Here is a 23571-nt window from a genome sequence, read left to right as displayed (position 1 = left end):
CAACAGAGACCATGTAAATAGAAAAACCAGAAAATCTTAGCATAATCCCATTGGGAGAAAAGATGTAATCATTCATTGTATTCCTCCCACTTCCCCACTCTCTCCCACCCACATACACAAAGACAGAGTCTGAGCCCCAGAGATTGGCCTACTATCACAGAACTGGTAAGGGAGTGTAACTGGGGTCCCTAATATTATATTAATGTTAGATTCATGCTCCTTCTACCACACCAATCCTAAAAGAGTCAGGTAACTGATTCTCTAATCACTCAATAATCCTGAAGACACTGGGCACCCAGCACCATGCTTTCTCAGAGTGCTGCGGAGAATATGAGTGGCTGAACTGGACGCCTTCCCTTCATGGTGTTAGGTAGCTACTCAGTCATGAGTGGGTGAGCAGAGACAGACTATGGAGGGTAACTGAAAGCCACAGGGAGCCTCATCTGACAGACAAGCACCTGGAATAAGGGGCTGGGTATGTCAAAAAACCTCCCCTGGCCATGGCTATATCCCCTTAAGAAAAGGATGGTTTCAAGATGATGTCACACCTTGTCAGGTGGCCTGGACTCTCCCTGATCACTGAAACTGCATCACAACCCTATCATTCTGATAGGCAAAAAATCGAGACCCTCACAAAGAAGAGTCAATCTCAAGAACCTGGGGTCAAGTAGACAGCAGAGTACAGGAGAAAATTTGTGCAGCTTCAATTTCTGGAGAAGCCCCAGCCCTGTAACAATGTGATCTACTCCAGAAGTGGTAGGAGACCTTTCGGAATAGAACTGCACCTTAGCACCCTCAGCATCTGCAAGGAAGATTATTCACCATCAAAATTTTCCTTAACACTCACAGGAGGGCCCCACTGTAGAAACTGACACTCATCAAAAGTGAGCCAAAGCCAGGGGTCAGCCCTCCAGGGCTGGGAGTGATTTCTGGTTTTTGGCAATGACTCAGATGAAGTTTCTGGTTTGCGTTTAGCAGCCATGTCATTCAGGATGCCTCATGGCACCCAGAGAGTGAGTCACAGTGAGGATACGGCAGCCTGTCACCCCCATCACACATAAAGACTGCCCGGGGTCTCTGCTTCCCAAGTAAAAGGCCAGGTGGCATTCCCACATCTTTCAAATTACTTTTCTACTCTTCTTTCCCCTAAAGCTTGTGAAGTTAAATGAATGCAAGCAGGACTCCATGGAGTATTGGAAGCAATTTGAGAATGTCTTGGATCTGAAATGTCAAAATTCTCAAGGTCTAGTAGAGATTGTGTTGGGAAGTGTGTGTGTTTGTGTGTGTGTGTGTGTGTGTGTGTGTGTGTGTGTGTATGTGTAGGAGGTGGGGGCACAAATGTTCAGTGAAGCTGGGGATTTTTCTGAACAGAAAAGTCTTTCTGGAAATAGCAGAACTGGATTTTGTATCTAAGATTGACAGAATCTTATAATCTGAATGTCACTTGAGGGCCACTGATGCAGATTTAGCCCAAAGCAGAAAAGAAATCAACTTATAGCTTCTAGTCCTGTCCCCAAAACCACATAAAATAAGTTTTTATATCTTTTGTCATGGTGGTTCTCCAGGTGTCTGCCTAAGGCAGTCAAGGTGCCCTGCCCACCCCTTCTTCTGTCTTCCTGATCGTGGAGTATGAATGTGTGATGGAATGTGTATGCCTGTACATGTGGCAGGCACGTGTGTGCACATGTACATATGTATTTAGATGTATATGGGTGGGAAAGAGAGGGAAGTACAGCAGTTCCAAATTAGTAGAGCATAAAATGTAGGTGTAAGAGGGGGTTGAAAAAGGAGCAAGCTGAACTTCATGAGACATTATAAGCCAAGCAAAGATTGCTGGGATTTAGGTGGGAGGGTGACATAGCCAGACTGGCAGTTTGGCCAGATTATTCTCTCTGTATTATAGAGGAGATGCCTATAGGAGCAGGACAGGAAGGTCTATCAGGAAAGTTCTATAAGAATCCAAATCAAAGAGAATGAGACCTGAATAAATCAGAGGGCTCAATAATGGAGAGACAGAGATACATTTAAGGAATGTCCAGGAGGGTAGGTACTTGGCAAGCCTTGGTGACTGATGTACAGTTTGAAGTAGAAAGAGGGATGTGGTATGGAACCAAGGGATTTGGCTTGGAGTTATGGGACAGTGAACATACGGATCGTCTTCAAAAGGTTGCCACCACCAGAAAATTGCCTTCCACAGCCTCCTTGGAGTCTTCTCAAAGGAATTTCTGCAGGGAGAGAAATGATGCATTAACTTCAGAAGTTGGCAAGGAGCAAAGAAAAGGAAACACTAATTACTGGCCAAGATAATTAACCAGCAAGTGTGGGATCAGCTGTGGGTAACCTCAGCTCATCTGCTCCTGAAAATGGCCAAGGGAGGATGTAAGGAGAAGAGAGTGGACAGGACATTTTACAAATGCTAAGGGAGCAGCTGAGCTCAGACCTCAGTGACACTTGAGCTTGATGTGCTTGGCACTTTGGCTTCAGTTTCTGGAGCCCTTGGGGTGCCAAATGCATTGTAACCAGCCGGGCAGTTGTCCACACGTCATTCATGCCTCTGGGCCACTAATTACCGGGGTCTCCTTTAGCCTAACAGCTACACTCCATTAGAAGCTTGTTGGTGACATGTACAGGAAATGCACTGGAAGCCATTAGACCATCCAGGTTGGAAAAGGTCAGGTCTTGCCTCCTGGGAGAAAAGTCTGGGCACTAGTTTTGTAATCTGGCGCTAGAAGCAGGAAAAATGTCAAGGGACTAGGAAAGAGGAATAAATTCTTATTGCAGCCTAGTCATATGACTTAGACAACAAAATCACCTCACTGCACCAGCCTGTTTCACTCACCCCAGGTTGTGAAGATCAGGTGATGGCAGAGGCAAGGTGGTGCCTTATAAAAGGTAGATTCATTTAAGGAGCTGTTGTGGTGTTTAGGTTATCTCCTAACATAAGCAGTTATGTGCACTGGACTGGAAAGGAATAAAATGGGGTTCTAGTCTGATTTCTGCCACTAATAGTTGTATGATCTTGGGCAAGTCACTTCTCTCCATGCTTCAGTATCCTCATCTGACAATGGAAAAGTTGGTCTAGATCAAGGGTCCTCAACCAGAAATGTACATGAGCTTCATAAAAATGATCAAACTTTTCATCTGACCTATGTTGAAGTCAATTGTTAGGAAATCTCCAAGTTAGTCTCTTGCACCCACTGAGAACCATAGGAATGGACAGTGAAGCCCTGACTACCTCCCACCTCTGCACATCTGCTCCCACAGCAGTTGGAACTTCCTGGTCACCATCCTCAGGAAAAGGCTGACCACAGCCTCCAGTCCTATACTGTCCTCAAGTGGAGGTGTTTAAACAGCCTCAGACTAAAGCTCTGGACCTTTCAAGGTCCCTGGTGCCGAACTGTCTCTGACCTGCTACGTCCAGCTCACATCTAACCCTGGCCAATATCAAGCTGTGGCACTCACCTCATTCCTGGGTGAGCTACATAGTGGCCTTGCCCAGCCTGCTTGGAGGGCATTGTCTTGCTCTTTTCAGAATCTGAACCCCAGGCTATTAAGAGGACCCCTGCAACTGGCTAAAAGTTTGCCCTGCTCTGGACCACATGATGGATTATGCAAATATCACCTGTTATAGGTCCCTCCTTTTGTCATGTCATTGACCTCACAGAGAAGCCCACTCCTCTCCTAAACTTGTGTTGGACACTGATACACTTCCACCATAGGACTGCATATGACTTGTGGCCTGAAAAAGCAGGTGGCATTTTTCTGCCCACAGGCTGTCTTCTAGAGGCCTATGGCTTCATTCCTTCCCCTTGAATACTTGGTTCTTACCCAACCCAGGTCACTCTGGCCAGTAATGTCCCACCAAGTAATTTCAGTGGTTTCTAATATTCTGAAAAGTTAGTACCAGAGTGGTTGCTTTGGACTTCAGGAAAAGCTCTGGGCCACTGTGGGCCTCAGTTTGACTGTCTGTGGAACACAAGTGACAACATCTGCCTTCTAAAAACATTCTCTGGCTCCTTTCCTCCTCACAATTTATTAGCAAACTAACTCCAATCTTAGGTCTTAAACATCGCTTCATAACGGAGATTTCCCTCTGCATCATGCTACCACCACAGTTCTGTGCTCTGATAGCAACCTGCACTTTTTCTTTGCAATTCCTTAAACTTGTGTAATTGTTAATTATCAGCTTTAAGTCTTTCTCCAGATCACAAGTTCCATGAGGCCTGACACTATATTTTTCCTACTATTACCCGCCCCCCATGCCTGGCACATGGTAGACTTATAATACAACAGATGAAATGTTGGTTTTCCCATGCACATACAAGGTGCTCAGTGAATATTATTCCCTCCTGACCTCAGGAGGTGAACCCTCAGCACCGGGAAGCACAGAGCATGTTGGTGCTTGAGACTCATGAAGCCTTCCTCTGGACCCTGTGCAATCTGCAACCCAAGCAGGAGCCACCAGCAAGTCCAGTAAGAATCATGCCCAGATGAACAAATAGCGATCCTGGAATTCTCAAGAGTTCTATCTGGGGATTTTTTTTTTTTTAATTCTGGTGCCTGAGCCCTACACACTGAGATTTTTATTTAATTGGTCTGGAATGTGGCCTCCTTTGGCATCTTTCAATAATCCTTTCGGTGATCCTAATAGGAAGCCATTGATCTGCTCTAATCACCATTTTTTCAGATACAAAGGCTAAGGTACAAGAAAGAAAGAGAGAAATTAACGCAAGAACCCACAGTAGTTGAACAGAGTTGGATCTACAAGTTAGAAGAGTGAACTTTCCACCCACAGCTCTTTCCTGTGCACCGTAACAACTGAAATCCCCTTTATCCATAGCAGAGGCAGTTTTCCTGGCATCAGACAAGGTTGGGAGCAGAGCATTTGTTTTTCCACCCTGGAAAGTCTGTTATTAAAAGCCTGTTTTTGCAAGAAGGATATAATTATAAGTAAATGAGTGTAATTCCTTTATCGCAATGAATATTAATTAAAGGTAAACACAGCATCAATATTCATTTAGGAAAAGATTGAGGCTGAAAGGCAGACGGCTCATCCTAGTGTTGTCAATTTCATCAGAAAGTAATGAGATGATAGGACCCCAAATGCAAAATGTGGTTCTATTTTCCTCAAATTCTCTTGGATTTGGGAGTTAGTCAAGATGCAAATCTACTGTCAGGCTGGGCCTCCTGACTGAGCACAAAACTGTCTCTCTCAGGGCACAGCCCTCAGAGGGCTTAGGCTGTGAAGACTCTTCTTTAGATAGGGACAGGACACAGGAGGGACAGCTGGCCTCTTTAAAGGAAGGGGATGAACAGGTGGCGGGACCAATTCATGTTGTTCTGAACTGCAAGCCCTGGGGAGAAGAGCAAAAGCACAAAACTTCCTAAGGAAGAATTCCCAAGGTCCCCCAAGGTCAAGGCTGATAAATGATGATCAAATAAGGAGGCTTTGGAAAGCACAGATGGGACCTCCTGAATCAGTCTTCTGAGCAGAAGCCTGGGAATAAACATTTTAACAAGCTCTCTTGTAAATTCTGACCTTTAGCCAGCTCAAGACCTTCATTTTGCTGGGTCAGTTGGTCTTAGATGATTTCATTCATCTGATGAATGTTTACTGCCTCTGTGCTAGTCATGGATGAAGACAGAGACCTGTCCTCTGCTTTCTAGTTCTTTATGGTCTAGCTAGAGAAACAGACACACAAGAAATGTGATTGCAACCCAGAGTTGATGGCTATTGCCATGGAGGGAGAAAAACTGGACTCTCCGGAGGGATCAGGAAGACATTGCAGTAAGCAGACAACTTGGCTGAGCATATATTCCTTCAGCAGTGAAGGTACAGAGCCCTGGAAAAAGAACTGGAGATTGGATTGAACTGAAGGACAGAGAGAGGGGTGTTTCAGGAGGCTGATGAGTCCTGAAAGGTGAAGAGCATCAGGGCCATCAAAGCCCTATGGAATTCATCGTGTCAAAAGAAAATTTTAGCTGGGTCACCTGACAGGGTGTAACTATCAGTGAGAAAGGGAGGAGGTTAAAGATTCAGGAAATTGAAGCATTTAAAAATAAGGCCAGGTAAAGAGTTAATGTCTATTTCAGATCCAAGACAGTAAGTATTTAACAATAGTGGAAAGCAGAACAAGAGATCAAGAGTTCAAAGAAGTGACATCTTCCTAAAGAAGCCAAGACACCCTGAACAGGCAGGAGGGAAAAGTTATTTCAGAGGCAAGGTTCGGCACCAACCCAGCCACAGTACTCAGCAAGGGCCCTAAGCCCTATTGCAACCCAAGAAGGTTTTTTATCTTTGTGGGAAAATGCCTAACAAGTTCCTAAGAAGAAGGGGGCACTGTTTAGCTACTACTGCAGAACAAAGCAGCAGGGTGACCAGCCCTGCCAACCAGGAGCAGCTCTGTGTTCATATGGGTCCCATGGGGTAGAATTTAAAAGGGAGTCAACTGATTCCATCTTTTCTGAAATTGATCTCACAGAATCTGAGCTCCAGCATACTAGCAGTGCCCACTGAGCTCCTGCATTCCAACACTCACAAAAGCAAATGACTTGAGAGTTCAGGGATCCTCCCGTTGTCAGTGCCATCTAGTACTACGTGAGTCTTTCTTCCTTGAAATACCAGTTAGCAAACTCTGCTGCACATTGGATTCACTTGTGGAGTTTTCAAAACTGGTGATGCATGGAATTCACCCCCAGAGATTCTTCCTTAATTAATATGGCAAGAAGGGGGCTTGGGCATTGAGCATTGTGAACATTACCCAGGTATATACTTGTGGGCAGCAAAGATGGAGAGTCACGGTCCCCATTCTTTTTAGTTAGATAGTCACCCAATAGGCATTAGAAAGAAGGTAAGAAATAATTCAATAATTAAGATACTAGCTAAGGCTGGGTGTGGTGTCACATGTCTGTAATCCCAGCGGCTCAGGAGGCTGAGGCAGGAGGATCACAAGTTCAAAGTCAGTCTCAGCAAAAGTGAGGCACTAACAAACTCAGTGAGACCCTGTCTCTAAAGTACAAAATAGCCGGAGGATGTGGCTTAGAGGTTGAGTGCCCTTGAGTTCAATCCCCAGTACCCATCCCGCCAAAAAAGATAGTAGCTAAGAATGTTAGTCCTTTTTTAATGGAGGCATTTAAAAATTCCTTTTGTACATATTTTGCTCATTTTACTCTCAAATTACAAAAGCAGTTCACACTTCTTACTGCAGTCCAAACAATACATTAAAAATTTTGGGGTAATCTAAAATTAAACTGTATGTATATTTTTCCCAATTTTTAACAAAAAAGTGTTCATCTCCTCCATCCTACACCCTACAAAGGGAATATTTTATTTTTGGGATCTGGAATAATGTGGATTTTGATTATTTTTAATAGTCAGCATTTATTTCATTTTCATTGGGTGTGTGTGTGTGTGTGTTTACTCAAGATTGTTTCTCTTCTGATTTTTCCTTTTATTCCTTTTTCATTTTGACAGAATAAAGCTTTCAGAAATTCTCATGAGAGAGTTTTTTGCAGGTTTTGTATGTCTGAAATACATTTTGGGGACTTTACATTTTAATGATCATTTGAGTAAGTATAGAATTCTAGGGTCAAATTCATCTCTACTCAAATCACTGAAGTCATGATTCTAATATCTATGGAAGCCATTATTCACAATCAGAAACTCCTAGTTCATTGTTAAGATTCTTTGTCTTTTATATATAATTGTGGAGTTTTTTTTTCTTGGAAACTTTTAAATTGTTCTCTTGATTTTCCAAAATTTCATTAAAATATATCTACGTTGATTTTGTTTTCACTTATTGTTATCAGAAACTTGGTGAACCCTTTCAATCTAAAAACTTCAGCACCAGGCTTTTCTCTTATTACATCTTTGATTTTTCTCCCATTCACTTTGTCTATTCGATCCATGTTTGATTCTTCATATACAGACAATGGCATTTGGGGTCTGTGCTACAAGGGTCTTGTTCTCTCCATATGTTCTCTCTTGGTCCTTTTGTTTTAAGTTTGGTCAGAGTACCTAGCTCAGTCTTATAGCACACTAACTTTCTCTTTGCTCATGTTCATGTGTTCTGCAACTCATTTACTGTTTTTTTTTTTTTTGTTCAACAATTTTTTTTTCATTTCTAAAATCTGTTTTGACATAACAACCTGTTTTCTTGTTTCATACACGTTAATAGTAATCTTCTTTTCTGTATTGTATTTATTGAATTTTCTCCTTTTTAACATGTCAATTTTTCTGTTGGCTACGTTTCATTTCTTTCTTTCGTGACATATGTTTTTTCTTAAATATTCAGCAATTCTTGGTAATAAACTCAAATTTGTATTAGAAGTTTCTTTCAAAGTTATCTAAAAGTGTTTTTCCATTACCAAAATTGAACTCTAGTCCTGTGGTATAGAAATAAATTGTGCTCTAGGATATGAGTTGTATCTATGGCCAGACTCTGGTGGGGCTCCTGGTTACCCCACTCGCGTCACTGGTCCTGCCCTGCCTCTGTAGCCACAGCACTCAAAAGCACTGTTCTGTAGAAGGGTGCTTGGGTCAGGAGTTTGCTGCTTGGCGCAGTGAAGGTAGGTAGAGGTGAGGACTGGCAGTACTAGCAGTGGTCTAAGTACCCTGTCAAAGCTCACTTGAAGGGGAATTGGGCCTCTTTTCAAATTTTGCTAGTACTGGGCTCAGAGACAGATGAGAAGTATATAAACCCAGCCATCAGTTAACTCAAAGTCAAAAGGATATTTAAACATTTTGCTGTATTGCCTTTCCTTATTCTAGGGTGACAAGACTTGACACTAAATGAAAGAGAGTCACTTTAAAAAAGCATTCTTGACAGAGTGTATTACTGTCACCAAAGGTTGTATATTATCCTCTTATTTCTTCTGTCTCCACTCTTTCTTTAAAATCATATGTTGAGTTGAAATTGACTTAGATGTCATTTATTTCAATCCTTTTATTTTTACTATTTTAAGGTTAATTAATATATTTATATGTTAAGGTTAAATAAAGCATTTTCATTGTAGAAAACTTGGAAAGTACAAAACGGGTAAAATAAAATAGTGAAAAATATCCAAAAGCCTATTGCCAGAGATTATTAGTAATAATACTGAAACCAGAATTTGAGGCAAAACCAGATTCTCTGCTTCTCTCAGTGGATAGAGTCTGTGTAAGTTACGGGGTCTTGTGAATTTCTTTCCAGGTTGGTTCACAGATTTCAAGAATGAAATTCACAGATAATGAAGGGTAGATGTAAAAGAGTAGGATTTATTCCACTGAGAAGAAAAGAAGAAGCCAAGCTCTTACAGAATGAGTGGGGCCTGGTTGCAGCTTTTCATTTAAATGGGCTAGTCCAGAGTTAATATGGCCACCAGGTCAAAATCTGTGCTAGATAATATTAGAGAAGTGTTAAGGATGTTGGTTCAGTCCTGACCTCTGATTGGCTGTGCTTTATTTGGCCCTTGAGTTTGAACTTTCCCATCCCTCTCTTCAGGTCCGCCCTGCTTCCATTTTCCCTGCAACTCTGGGACAAAGGGCCTTTTCCCCACTTCTCCAGGACAAAGGTTTGGTGGGAATCTTTGGAATGCTTCTATGGATTAGCTTCATGGAGTGCTCTTTATATTGAAAAGGGGCCGGGTAGGGGGACATTACCCTGACTGCCTGCCAATTTTACTGTCTATCCTAACTTAATATTAGTGTCATAATTTCTGAATTGTGGCTCAAGAAGAAAAATGGTGGGCCAACATCTATCAGTGAACAGGTCATTGGCCAAGTCACCCCCAAACCAGTGTTCTGTACTCTCTGAATCAGAAAGACTTGGATTGTTTTTTTCTAGTAGTTGGAGAAACATATGATTGGCTACAAACCTGCGTAGACTTACTGTCTCCTATAATAAAACCAGATGAACCTTCTATTCTGCCTGCTCATGACCTTTTCTGCCCATAATCTCATTGGTCACAGGGTCTGTCTCTTGAATTTCATGGTCTCCCTGAGCTGAGGAAATCATTCTGATCTTTGATTGTCATAAAGTATTAGTGTGCTATGTGTGTTGTCATTACAGGTACGAAGGTCCTGGCAAGATCATTCTGGGGAAGAGAACTATGAAGGATGTGCAAATATTCCCATAGCCTAAAAATCTCCTCTAGGATGTTTAAATGTCACCTCTACCATGATGTCAGCCTTCACCCTGGGTAGTTGTTTGAGCCCAGATCAGTGCTTTTTAGCAACCCTCGCTCCTGTAGCATATACAGGCTATTTGTTTATGGGTCCATCTTACCTGAGAGGTTATGAACTGCCTAAAGGCAAAGATGCAACTCCTAAAACAATCCCAAGCACATACCAAGGGTTCAATGAAAGTTTAATGAAATAACTGAATTTTCAATTGAATAAACTTTATTAGGGATATTTACCAAATTTTCAGAAACATTTTTGTTAATATTAAAAGATAGCCCCTAGAACAAATAAGACAATTTGACTTATTGTACTAAAAATGATGCAAACAATGATGTGCTTCTTAACTCAATCACATGACCAGCATTTCTTCTATTAAGTATAGATTTGCTCCATGATGTATCTAGAATCAAAAATAGAAGGCATGTGAGTGTGTGAGTGGTTAGTTACTCTAATGCCACAATCATTGCTTGAATTTATTTTGCAGAATCCCAGACTCTTCCAGGTCATCAATTCTCCAATTCACCCTATTTCACATTCAAGAAAACACTATTTTCAAAGGGAAATATTTCTGAAGACACAAATATCATTGAACATAAAGTTAAAGGTTTATTGAGGAAGTCGTTTTCTGCACCTATGCTATAGAGTGTTTGCTTTGTTTTCTTCTAGTAGTTGCAAGGTTTCTCTTCTAACTCCAAAGTCTTTAATCCATTTTGATTTGACTTTTGAAGACTATAAGAAATAAGGATATAATTTCACTCCTCTACATATGAATGTCTAGTTTTCCCAGCACCATTTGTTTAAAGGCTGTCTTATCTACGACATATATTTGGGGCACCTTTGTCAAGTATCAGATGGCTATCAGCACATGGGTGTGTCTCTGTGTCTTCTAGTCTATTCTACTGGTCTTCGTGACTATTTTGATGTCAATATCATGCTGATGTTTTTACTGCTATAGCTCTGTGGTATAATTTGAGATCAGGTATTATGATGCCTCCTGTATCACTCTTCTTGCTCAGAATTGCTTTGGCCATTTGGGGTCTTTGGTTTTTCCAAATGAATTTCAGGAGTGTTTTTTCCTAGTTCTGTGAAGAATGTCACTGGTATTTTGATGAGGATTTCATTGAAAAAAAATATGTTAAAAAATTCAACATCTCTAGTAATCAGGGAAATGTACATCAAAACTACACTAAGATTTCATCTCACTCTAGTCAGAATGGCAATTACCCAAAACACAAATAATATTAAATGCTAGTAAGGATGTGGGGGAAAAGGTAAACATTGCTGGTGGACTGCAAATTAGTATAAACAGTGTAGAGATTCCTCAGAAAGCTAGGAATGAAACTACCATATGACCCAGCTATCCCACTCCTTGGTATTTATCCAAAAGAACTAAAATCAGAATACTATGCTGATACAGTCACTTCAGTGTTTATAGTGGCACAATTCACAGTAGCCAAATTATGGAATCAGCCCAAATGCTCATCAATAGATTAATGGATCAAGAAAATGTGGTATGCATATAAAATGGAGCTTTACTCAGCCATGAAAAAGAATGAAATAATGGCATTTGCTGTAAGTGGATGGAAATGGAGAATATCATGTGGAGTGCAATAAGCCAGACTCAGGAAAACAAGAATTCAATGTTTTCTCTTATATATGGAAGCTAGGGCAAAATAAGGGAAAGAACTTAGGCAGGATGGGGTCAGATATCATAAATAGATAGGGAAGATCAGTGGAGAACAAGAAGGAGGAAGGAAGAAAGAGAAAAGGGAGAAAATATGGAATGAACTTAACAAAATCATATTATATGCCTATACTAATGTACCAAAGGGTATTTCACCTTTATGTATATGAAGGAAGTACTGATCAAAAATAAATAAATAAATAAATAAATAAATAAATAAGCAAAAGGAAGATCAGTAGATCAGGAAGGAGAATAGGGGGAAGGAGGGGGAGGGAAAGGTAGTGAAATGGAGACTGAAATCAAATTCTTTGTATGTATGATTTTGTCAAAATGAACCCAATCACAATGTGTAACTATAATGCTCTAATTTAAAAAAATTAATAATGCATATTAAACACAAAAAAATAAATAAAGTTAAAGGTTAAGATTTGAAGTCTAGATCTGCTATTGACCAATCTTTGGATTCCTGCAGCATTCTAAGCCTCATTGTCTTATCTTGAAAGTGGAAATAATTATTGTTATCAGAAAATGACAATGGCTACAAAGTGAGAAAAATAAACACAAAAAAAACCTGTCAACGGTGCAACATTGTATACCTTTAAGGGAAAAAAGACAGGGAGTTTGTGAGGTTGGTGAGGTAAAAGAGAATAGATCCTTCTTCAAAGGGAGGAGTCCCTGGAGTCCGGGAATATCCCAAACAGGAAGGCATTGCTGATGGGAACAGCCACGGGGCTCCAACCTGATGCCCCTCCTTCCGGCCTCTGTCCTCCCATCTTTCTTACCCTGTGTCCCTAGGGAGGGACCAGCACAGGATCTAAGCCTCACTGCCTGGGTTTGGATTCTGGTTCTTCCACTGACTGAACCTCAGAAAGACTAGACTTCTCATCTGTAAAATCCCAGTGGTCAGATTGTCTCCACATAGAGTCCTTTCCTCTCAATCCCCTGATTTTATATCTGGACTCCATCACTACCGCTTCCTGGTGCTTACTCTCCGCTCCCTTTCCTCTCCTTCCCTCCCAGCGCTGTTCTTGCTTTGCAAAACCACAGACCTTCTTAATCATCCCTCTCCTGCCCTGGGCTGCTGAGTGAGGTGGAAAGAAATTGACAACCACACAAAACTGCTTCAGATACAAGACAAAGCGGCTGTGCCCCAAGGCTGCCCAGCTGCCTGTAGTATTTCCTTGTCTCCTCATTCTCCCACCTGCTAGAAACAAAATTCACAACTTCCCTTCTCCTCCATCTGCCACTGCTCACACCTTTAGCTAATGACCTTGCTTTTCACATCTCTGCGAAAATGAAAGTAATGAAAAGAGCATTTTTATGGATTTTTCACAAATATATCTATAAACCTGCCAGCATTTTCAAACAAATACTCTATCTTCCCTCCTATTAATAATGATGAATAGTCCACTTCTTATCTAAAGTTGTTATGGATTGAATGCACCTCCAAAATTGCATATGTTAAAAAGTCTTTTTCTTTTCATGTGTTGAAGTCTTAAGCCTCCCCCACTCCCACCCCTACCCTTGACTGTGACTTTATTTGGAAATACAGTTGTTACAGATGTAATTAGTTAAGATGAAGTCATACTGGAATAAGGTGGGCCCCTAATTTGGTATGACTGGTCCTTTAAACAAGGGGGAAATGTAATCACAGACAGGTGCACAGGGAGCATGATATGTAAGAATGAAGGCTGAGATCAGGGAGATGAGTCGGCAAGCTGAGGAACAGTGATAGTGGACAATGTCCAGCATGCCACCAGAAGCCAGTGGAGAAGCAGGGGACAGGGACGGAGTCTCCTCACAGCAACCAGAAAAGCCAGTTCTACAGACATCGGATCTTGGACTTCTAGTCTCCAGGACTGCGAAAGGATAAGTGTGAATTCTTTAAGCCACCCAGTTTGGGTACTTTGTATAACACGCTCTTTTTCTCCGACAGTGCTGGTTCTCCCTCACTACTGTGTCATTCTCATCAGCATCCACACAGGATGTCAATTATCCCATCTTAAGAAAAAATAACATTTCACTTCCTTTGGCCCTCCTTCTCTTTAGCACCACCTCTTTTCTCTGCAACACTGCAGCAGAAATTCCCTGTCTCCACTTCTTCTGCTCCTGTTTTCTCTTAAAGGTATTCAAATGAGTCTTTCATGCTTATCACTCTATAAAAAGGGTCCTTCTCAGAGTGTCCAGTGATTTCCCCACTGCTAAACACAATGGTCAATTCTAAGTCTTGCTCCTACCTGAGCCACCAGTGACCAGAGACGTTGGACTGCCTTCTCCCTGAGGCATTTCCTTACTTGGCATCTGAGAAGGAGAGGGTAGCCTCTGGTCCTGGTCCTTCTCCTCTGACTTCTCATTCTCCTGGGGTGGTTGCTCAGCTTTTCTCAGTCTTATGGAGTTGGAGGCCCCTGGCCCTGGGTTTTGGGGTTCTCTGTACATGTTTCCTTGGTGAGCTCATCCAGGCTCAAGACTTTATCTACCATCTTTGTGCCAAAGACTCCTAAATTTATGTCTTCAGTTGGGTCTCTCCCATGAACTTCATACCCGCGTGGCCAACTGTCCCCTCTAATAGGATAAACGTAGCATATCCTGAATAGAACTCCCCCTCTTCCTCCAGCATTGTTCCCTACCTTAGTGAAGGGCAGCTCCCTTCTTCCCGGTGGTCAGGCCAAACTCTGGTATCATTTTTAGCTTTTTGTCTTCTGTCCTACCTCAGATTCCCGAAGTCAAGAAGCCCTACTGACTCTACAGTTAAATGTATCTGAAATCCAAACCTTTCTCAACCTCTGTGCTGAGCTCTCTATCATCGTCTCTCCCCAGAATTATTGTGATGTCCTCTGCACTGGTCTCCCTGCCTCGACCCTGGCACCTTGTCTATTCTCAACACAGCAGTTAGATGGAGCCCACAAAACAAGAGTCACATCAAGTCAGCTCCCTCTCATTGTCCTCCAGTCGGTCCCTTCTTGGTCCTGTTCCATTTGAGAGAAAGTGGAGCTTCACGGTGTCTCCCCACAGGGTCTTCTCTTCTTGTCCTCTGATCACCCTTATGTCTCTGACCTCTCTATCCCTGTCTTCACTTCAGTCACAGGGCTCCTCCCTGGTCCTTCAGCACCCAAGTTGCTATCACTTCAACATCTTTGCAGTGGTGGGTCCCTCTGCTCCAGACGCAGCGCCCCCAGGTGTCCATTGGGATCACTTTCCTACCACTTCCATCTCCACCCAGACATCATTTCCTCAATAAGTTCTCTTGGATCAACTGTTGGATATTGCAGTCTCTGCTCCCCTCCTCTTCCGTGCCTCATCACCTCCTAACATACAACGTATTTATTTGCTATGGTTATTATATGTGTTCTGTCTCCCTATGTCAGAGTACAAGGACTGGTTTTTCTGTTTCACTTCCTTAAGTATGAAATAAGTATTTGATAATGGGTGAATAAGCACGTGAGTGAATATAAAATATTGAGAACAAGGTCTGACACCAAGTAAGTGGGTAAAAATCATCAGCCATCATCCGCATTACCACCATCCTTCAGATCCAATTTTGCAGCTTAAAGCTATAGGATCTTGGTGGAAGACACCCCGGGAAGGAAAGACAACAGTTGAGGGGGAGACCTGGGAGTACTGGCAGGTTAATGAAGCTCGTCCAATCGTCATTTATTTCCCCTTGACTTTGCTGGGCTTTTTCAGTTCCTGTCCAACTACTCTCTTGTGCCAGCCTTGGATGGATCCCTTGGATCTATCCTGGCAGGGCTCTGCTAAAATCACAGCTCTGGGCTTCTCAGGAGAACCACAGGCCCAATTTAGCTAACAGAAAAAAAAAATTAATAACCTCAAAGAAATCTCAGCCTATTTCTGCTCTTATCTCATTTCCAGGCTTTTTCAGTCATTAAAAGTAAATAAGAGAATTAAGTCCAAACCTAAGAGCTACTAGTAATTGATGCTATTAAGCAAAGGACAGGCAGATTCAGCACAGTCTGTAGGATCATTCTAAAGATCAGTAGGCAATCCAAATAATTTTCAGTACGTTTTGATGGAAGGGTTTACAAGGAAACCTTGTATGTGTTACATACATGTTTAAATCCCTGGCTGTGATTTAAAAATAAGAGTGTAGGGTGCACGGGCAAAAGTGGGGAGGAGGGTGATGGTGACTCCAACGGCAGGGTGGAGTGGAAAAGGGAAGAAACGGTCAGATTCAAGGAGGGTCACGGAAGTGGAATCCATCAGAATTTCATGTCTGGCTTGGACTGTGACCCGAGGGGTCAAAACCAACTACAGGGTTTTGGGGGCTGAGCTCCGGGGAAGACAAGAGAAGGCTAATCGTGAGGAAGCCATCAGAGCAGCTCACGGGACCTTGGGACACTGTCAGTGTTCAGCAGCGCAGGTTGCACTATTGTTTTGTACATGAACATGGAGCCCCTTCATTTGGACATGTTTTTCTGTTGTCTTAGAAATAAGAGGAGAAGCCATCCTCAGATCCTCACTCAGTAATTCTTCCCCTTCTTGTCTTTTCACTCTGTCCAGGAAAATGAGTTTTGGGAATAATTTTCAAGGTCAGTGCCCTCCACACAACCAGGCCCTTACATGAGGTCTGGTCTGAAAGCCTGTTTTTCATTTAAAGCCACCCAGTAAGTGGGGGAGAGTATTTTAATATTAGAGAGAGGAGTTGAGGAAAGACTAGGGGCGATATTTTATACTTCTAAACATGTGGGGTATAGAGGAACCCTGTTTATAGCCCAGAATCTTCTGGGGGGCAGGTGGACTTTGGCTGCTGCTCAATTGCAACCCAGAGGCAGAGTCAATCCCGAGGAGGGGACTCCTGACGAAGAGGGGTTAAGAGTGGGAAATGGGAATGTAGAGTCCCCCAGCTCCTCGTTACTCCGGCCTGTGACCCTGGAAAGCCTGTGCAAGAGCAGTGCTTCAGCCTGTCATCAGAGGGGAGCTATGCTACGAAGCGCTTTCTGCTAAGTCAAGGTGCAGTCAAAGTGGTTCTTTAATAACTTCACCCTCATCCCTCATCCCCTTTGCCTTCTTGAAGAACAAAAAGATATGGAATTAATGCTTCAAGCTGGAAGTGTTGGTAACCCTGGGAAGGTCCATGAGAGTATGTGAGGCAGGTGGTCTCACAGGCATTGTTGAAAGGTTGAGGACAGCCATCTCAGGATGTAGGAACCCACCTGCCTTTCAGACCAAGAGGATCTGACGTCCTTCTGCAAACAGAACAAAGGGAAGCAAAGAAAGAAGGGACTGAGTGACAGGAGGAGAGGTCACTGGGAAGCTCCGCTGCTCTGTGCTTCCCCTGTAGCAGCAGATGTAGCATTAACGCAGGGAAACTTGGTGCTCTTCCAAGATGACACACCAGTTATTTTCACTTTCTTTTTTTAATTTTTATTTTTTTCCAGTCATTTTCACTTTTTAGGAAAAGTATTTCAACCTTTGAAGTGTTCCTCTATGAAGAGAAGATAGCCATTTTCTCTCAGGAAACCTAGTCTGGAATAGATACTTCAGAATGTGAGGTGGGATGAGTGATTCTGACCAGGTAGCACATCTCCGGTGCACGGAAAGAGCCTCAAGCGCAAAATTTAGAGATCTTTTTTCCGGTTTGGGAGCTGTCAGGGGCTGCACTGAATCTTTGCGGACACATCACTTTGGTTCTTTATGCCTCAGTTTCTTCATCTGTGTAATGGATGAGAGAATCCTCTAGCCTCTTCCGTTAATAATTCAGTTCCATCTGCCAGCACAGTGGAGGCTGGATCAGGAAACTATAGCTTGGAGGTTAGGAGATGACTTACCTTGAGTTAACAATGAATTGCCAATGGATAACCCTAAGAAAGACCAGATAATGACTTGAGCACCTTTATATCAGCTAGGTACTGCTGCATAATAAGGCACATGATAACTAACTATCTAGTATTTTTTCATAAACCTACAGATCACCTGGCTGGTTCTGCTGGACTCTCAGATGAACTTGACCATTCTTGCCTGGGCTTGCTTTATGTGTCTGCGGTTGGTCAGCTGGTAGGTTGCTGGGGACTCTGGTCAGCTTTTTTCTACCTATCTGACCCATCTCTCCAGCAGCCTATCCCAAGCATGTTCTCATGGCAGTGGGAGAGTTCCAGGAGAGAAACCAAATGCTTTTTAAAGCCTCTGCTGGCATTAGTTTGCTACTGTTACAGAATTGTCCAGCATAAGTCTCATAGCCAATCCCCAAGTACCAATGAGAGAGAGAACCCAAGGGCACAGACACAGGGAGACCCACATAAAAAATAATGTGATCAGTCCTCTACAAAGGCGGCCAAGGCGTGGAGGAATGTAAGAACTGCTAGAGGAAGGGCAGAAGGTTGAAACCAGCTGTGACCTCAGCACATCTCAAAAAGATGGACTGCGTAAAAGGGTTTTGAGAAATAAGAGGCTTTGCTTCAAGTGAGTTGGAGTTTCTTCTTGAATAGGCTCAGGTAACCCCAAGCCTGCATGACCAGGAAACAAGATGAGACCTGGTCACCACACTGCACAGTGAGGTAGGGGACTGGCGGGGAAGATGAAAAGCCAGAGAGGGAACAAGATTTTTGGAAAGGGGAGGATTCAGAACTCCTCACTACTTTGAGGTCAAAATCCTGTTCTCTAGAAACATCTCATTTTCTACAGCTTATAATTTTCTGTTTTATTTCTGTTATTTTATATCCCACTTAATCAACTATGCTACAGAAAAAAAGAGGTGAGGAGCAGGGCTTCAGAAGGGGGAGGGCAGGAAGCTAGAGGCCCAGCAAGTGGACATGGTCAGGGTAGCAGGACTGGAGGGTAAAACCCTGTGGGGATGACACTCAAAAGATGCCCTGGGATGCCAGACCAGCACCGCCATCTTGCTCGCATCCATGTGATCATGCTTTTCTCCCTACATGCTTTGGAGGACTTTGTGTTCTGTTTGAACGACGGTGGTCCCAGTGCCACCAAGTTATCTTCCCAGAGAAAGACTGCAACGGAGGAAAGAGAACAACGGGCAAGGCCAGCCCCACCGTGGTTGTCTGTGGACCAGGGTCAAGACCTATGGACTCTGTTTGGAGATACCTTCTCCATATTTGTGAAGTTTTCAACCCTGAGTTTGTGTTTTCTGCTACAAATGTCCATAAAACCATTCAAACAAAAACAGAAGGAAGAGCGTGTCGATAGAGTACTTTATCGTTAAGACAAAGTGCTCAAATATGCTTCCTGATTTGATTCTCTAACAACCCTGGCCTGTCAGCTCTATCGTGTCTGTTTTATTCATTTTATCCACGGTGCTTGGGGCAGTGGGTGGCACATAAAAGACGCTCAATGTATGTTTGTTAAATAAAAGAACTCTATGAGAGGATAGAAGTTATAATCTCCATTTTATATCCGTGGCCCAGAGTCCCTCAGTTAATAAATGGCAGCCAGAACCACATTGAGACTCTTAATCCCAAGCTCATTGCTACTTCTTTTGTCCTATAATGCTTCTAGGTTACTAGCTTCAGAATGCAAAGAACCTTACAGGCATGAGTGTACAGAGCAGCTGCCCAGTGCAGAGAAAAGCAGGCAGACTCTCTGGGGCTTCCTAGACAGAGAAATATCCACAAATGAGACTCAGGACAGAGATGTGGACTCATACCTGGCAGGAAGCCCCATTTCCTTCCTGTGCAGCCAGGGCATGGTCTCAGCAGGCAGGCAAAGACAATGTGGCTCTTTAGCCTCCCCTGCAGCAGAGTTTCAGAATGCAGCCTCTCTACAGGGCTGAGGAAAGCCAGGAGCCAAAGGATGTCTCACTGTTCGGATGCCATCACCTAAATAGTGGGACTTATCACCTCCACTACTTCTTCTCCAGAGGCAATAACTAAATCTCTAATCTTACTACAAATTAGGAAGCTGCTGTACATAGCTGGTCATGAAGCATGAATACAAAACATTGGTTTCTTAAGGGCTGAGAAAAACCCTAAGTTGTCAGTATTCTGGGTCCCTGAACAAACAGTCTGAAGAAATGCTAAAATAAGATGCATATGATGAACATTCTGGAAGGAGGGTTCATAAGTTTCATCATATCCTCAGAAAGGTTTCTGATTCAAATTGAGCTTCACGACAATCTAGAATGACCTCTTCAGTCCCCTAACTTCCCAGTTTTGCTCGGAGCTCCAGGGCTGGTCCTTACAAGCAGCTGATATGGTTTCCTGTGTTCAATACCTGTTTGGGAGAGAGTGAGGAATAGAGAGTTGGTCCCACTGAGACCAGAGCAGAGCTTCTCCCTCCAGATGTCCAGCACATGGCATCTGAACCATGGCTTCAGGATGAAAATACTGAGATAGTCTCCAAAACACACCTGTAGGCATAAAAGGACCGCTTTTAAATTTGTCTATCTAAAGACAGCTAATGACTAGACATTTCATTGAGTCCCCCAAGACGAACTTTTCAAACAGAAAATGGAAACATGAGAAATTTAAGTGATAAAGTCTGACTATATATCTCAGAGAGATTAGGCATGGAGCTGGTGGCACTCATCAGCCCCCAAATTCTATGGACCAACCAGGAAGAGGTGTAAGTAATGAAGACAAAGGCCCAAGTTGTACTGAAATACTCTGCTGCCATCTGGTGGCCACTATTATTACTGCACCCTTTCAACCATACTTTAGTATATTCTTATCTTTTCAAGCCAAATTGAAGTTTAAGTCACACCTTTTCTTATAAGTGAGCTGGGGCTCAGACCTTGTGTAATGAGTGTGTCACACTACTTTCCAATGACAGAGTCTGGCAGGCAAAGGCATCCCTCTTAATCCAGAACTCTTTTCAACTCTGCACAATGTCTTCACCTTTAACCTTCCCTACCACCTTTTCCCTTCTCCAGGACAGAAAATTTCCATCTGAACCCCAGGTCCCTCCTCTGTGCTGCCACAGTCCTCTGAATTTCCCTCAGTAAAAGCATCCACCCTGCCAAGTGATCAATACTGCCTTTCACTGAACAAGGCGCTTGATCCAGAGAGTATTCACACTGTACCCCAGGACCTGTCCTGGAGCCTCACACCCATGCACCCATCACCCAGGAAAGCCATGCTTCGTGCCTCTGAACTAACAGCACCCTTGCCACACCCGCCTCCCCATTCTATGCTATGAGCCTGGAGAGAATAAGATGTGATCACATCATACTGTACTCAAAGCTGGTAGGAGACCCAGTATTGAGCCAAAGCCTTACACACAGGTGCCCTAGGGCAAAAAGAACACACAGGGCTCCATCTGTGAAGCTCACAGTAGTTTCTGAGATTTGAAGGTGAGTTTAGATGAAATTTGGTGGAGAAAAACCCTAAGTTGTCAGTATTCTGAACTATGCATTTTGGCAATAGTAAGAGCTAGGCTCAGAGGTGTGAGCAGACAGGAGTATTAAGTGTGAACCTGGAGTACAGACTACCCTCAAGAGTTCAAGGGACAATCCAAAAGCTGTGCAAGGGCCAAATCACAAAAGGTATTTCATGACAGAATGTGGAGCTTAGATTCTGTTCCTAGGGATCAGTTCCCCATGAAGGATTTTAAAGAAGATGGCAATGGAATCACCATTTGACCCAGTTATCTCACTCTTTGTCATATACCCAAAGGACTTAAAATCAGCATACTACAATGACATGGCCACATCAATGTTATAGCAGCTCAATTCACAATAGCTAAGCTGTGGAACCAACCTAGATGCCCTTCAACAGATGCATGGATAAAGAAAATATTATATACATACACACACACACACACACACACACATACACATACTCACACACATAATGGAATATTAATCATCCATAAAAAAGATTGACTTTATGACATTTGCTGATAAATAGATGATCTGGAGACTATTAAACTAAGTGAAATAAGCCAGTCCCCCAAAAAACCAAAGGCTGAATGTTCTCTCTGCTATGTGGATGCTGACTCACAGTAGGGGGATGGAAATGGAGGTTCACCAAGATTGGACAGTGGAGAATGAGGGGGAAGGAAAGAGGGTGGGAAGGAAAAGATAGTAGAATGAATTGGACATAACTTTTCTACGTTCATATATGAATACACAGCCAGTATAACTCCACATCCTGTACAGCCACAAGAATAAAAAGTTATACTTCATGTACGTATGATATGTCACAATACATTTTACTGTCACGTATAACTAAAAAGGACAAATAAGTATACTATTAATAGGAAAAAAAGATGAATCACAGATGCGGGTGGGAGGGGAATCTTTGCAAAGCATATATTTGATAAAGAACTTATCCAGAAAAAAAGAAAGAAGGAAAGACAGCAATGAGCCAGGGTGTGGGCAGTAGTGGAAATGATGGGCTAGAAAACACTGAAGAGCATGGCCCAGGGAAAGTCTGGGGTGTCTCCTGGAAAAATGGCCTCTGATGCAGATTCCTAGGCCTCCTGCAGAGCTTCTGACCCAGTGGGTCTGGACAAGGACCCAGGGTCTGGATATAGGCCGTTATCAGTCAGGAAGAGCTATGGGTACTTCTTCTATAGATGGCTCTTGGAGAATCACTGAGAAGAGTGAGAGGAGGAAAGCCCGGGACAGAAGGCAGCAGGTCAGGCACTGAGAGTGAAAGGGCCAAAAGAAACTGTCAGTGGTGTGAGAAGGAAAGAGACAAGCGTTTCCCCTCAAACTGAAGAAAGATTGTTCTAAGAAAGGAGAAAAGAGTTCACAGACACCCAACAGGAAAGTTAAATTAGCTATGAACAGAAAATGGGTTGATTGGATTTGGGTAACCACAGGGTCTTTAATGTTGTCTGGGACAAAACATCAGACAAGAGTGAGTAAGAACCACCCAGAGAAGAGAAATATCAACATTTAGGAAAGGCTCCTCTCTCTAGAAACTTGGCTGGTTAGAAAATGAGAAGGACGGAGCCTGATGAGGAGGGAGATGCTGTGCTGGAGAAGGATTTTGTTTTTCAGAGAGGAAAGTTGGTCGTCTTCCTGTGCCATGGAGGATGAGCAGGCCGAATGACACGCAGCAGATGCAGGACGCAGGGTGCAGGGCTGGAGAAGGGAGGCGCCTACGTTACACTGTGGAGTTACACTGGCTGTGTATTCATATATGAGCATAGGAACCTCCTATGGCGGGGAGGACCAGAGCCCCGAGGGAGGAGGAGCAGGTGGGCAGGACAGGGCAAGTGAAGTGGAAGTACATTTGCAAGTTGAGTAAAAGTGGAGAAAACAGATGTCCAGACGACAAAAGCTCTCTGGGTAAAATCTGAGTTGATGTAATTATGGCATTTGCTGGTAAGTGGATGGAAATTGAGAATAACATGCTAGGTGAAATTAGCCAATGAAGAAGCTCAAAGGTGAAATGTTTTCAGAATAACATAAAGAACCAATCAAATATAACTTAATAAACAAGCAGAAGGTAGTCTAGTAGAGCAGAGAAAGGAGAACGGGAGAGGGGCCTTGGGTATAGGAGGGAAAAGGGGATCATGAACTAAATGAAATCGATTTCAATATATGTGTGAGTTTGTGAGTTTGTTATACTACTATTTGTAACTATAAAGCTCTAATTTCTTTAAAGAATTTTAAAAGAAAAAAAAAATAAAAGCAAAGTGAAATTCTGTTGGCAATAACAACAACAAAAAATTTGGTATGTATAAATACAGGAAGGCGATTGAACCTAATAGCAGTTTACAATTAAAAGAATGAAGGAATGGTGTTCGCCATTTGACTTAAAAGCACATGAGGCTTGTAAAAGCTAAGAATTCGAGGTTCTTG

Source organism: Ictidomys tridecemlineatus, chromosome 3 (assembly GCF_052094955.1).
Source record: "Ictidomys tridecemlineatus isolate mIctTri1 chromosome 3, mIctTri1.hap1, whole genome shotgun sequence".
Classification (NCBI taxonomy): domain Eukaryota; kingdom Metazoa; phylum Chordata; class Mammalia; order Rodentia; family Sciuridae; genus Ictidomys; species Ictidomys tridecemlineatus.
Note: the sequence above shows the minus strand (reverse complement) of the source record.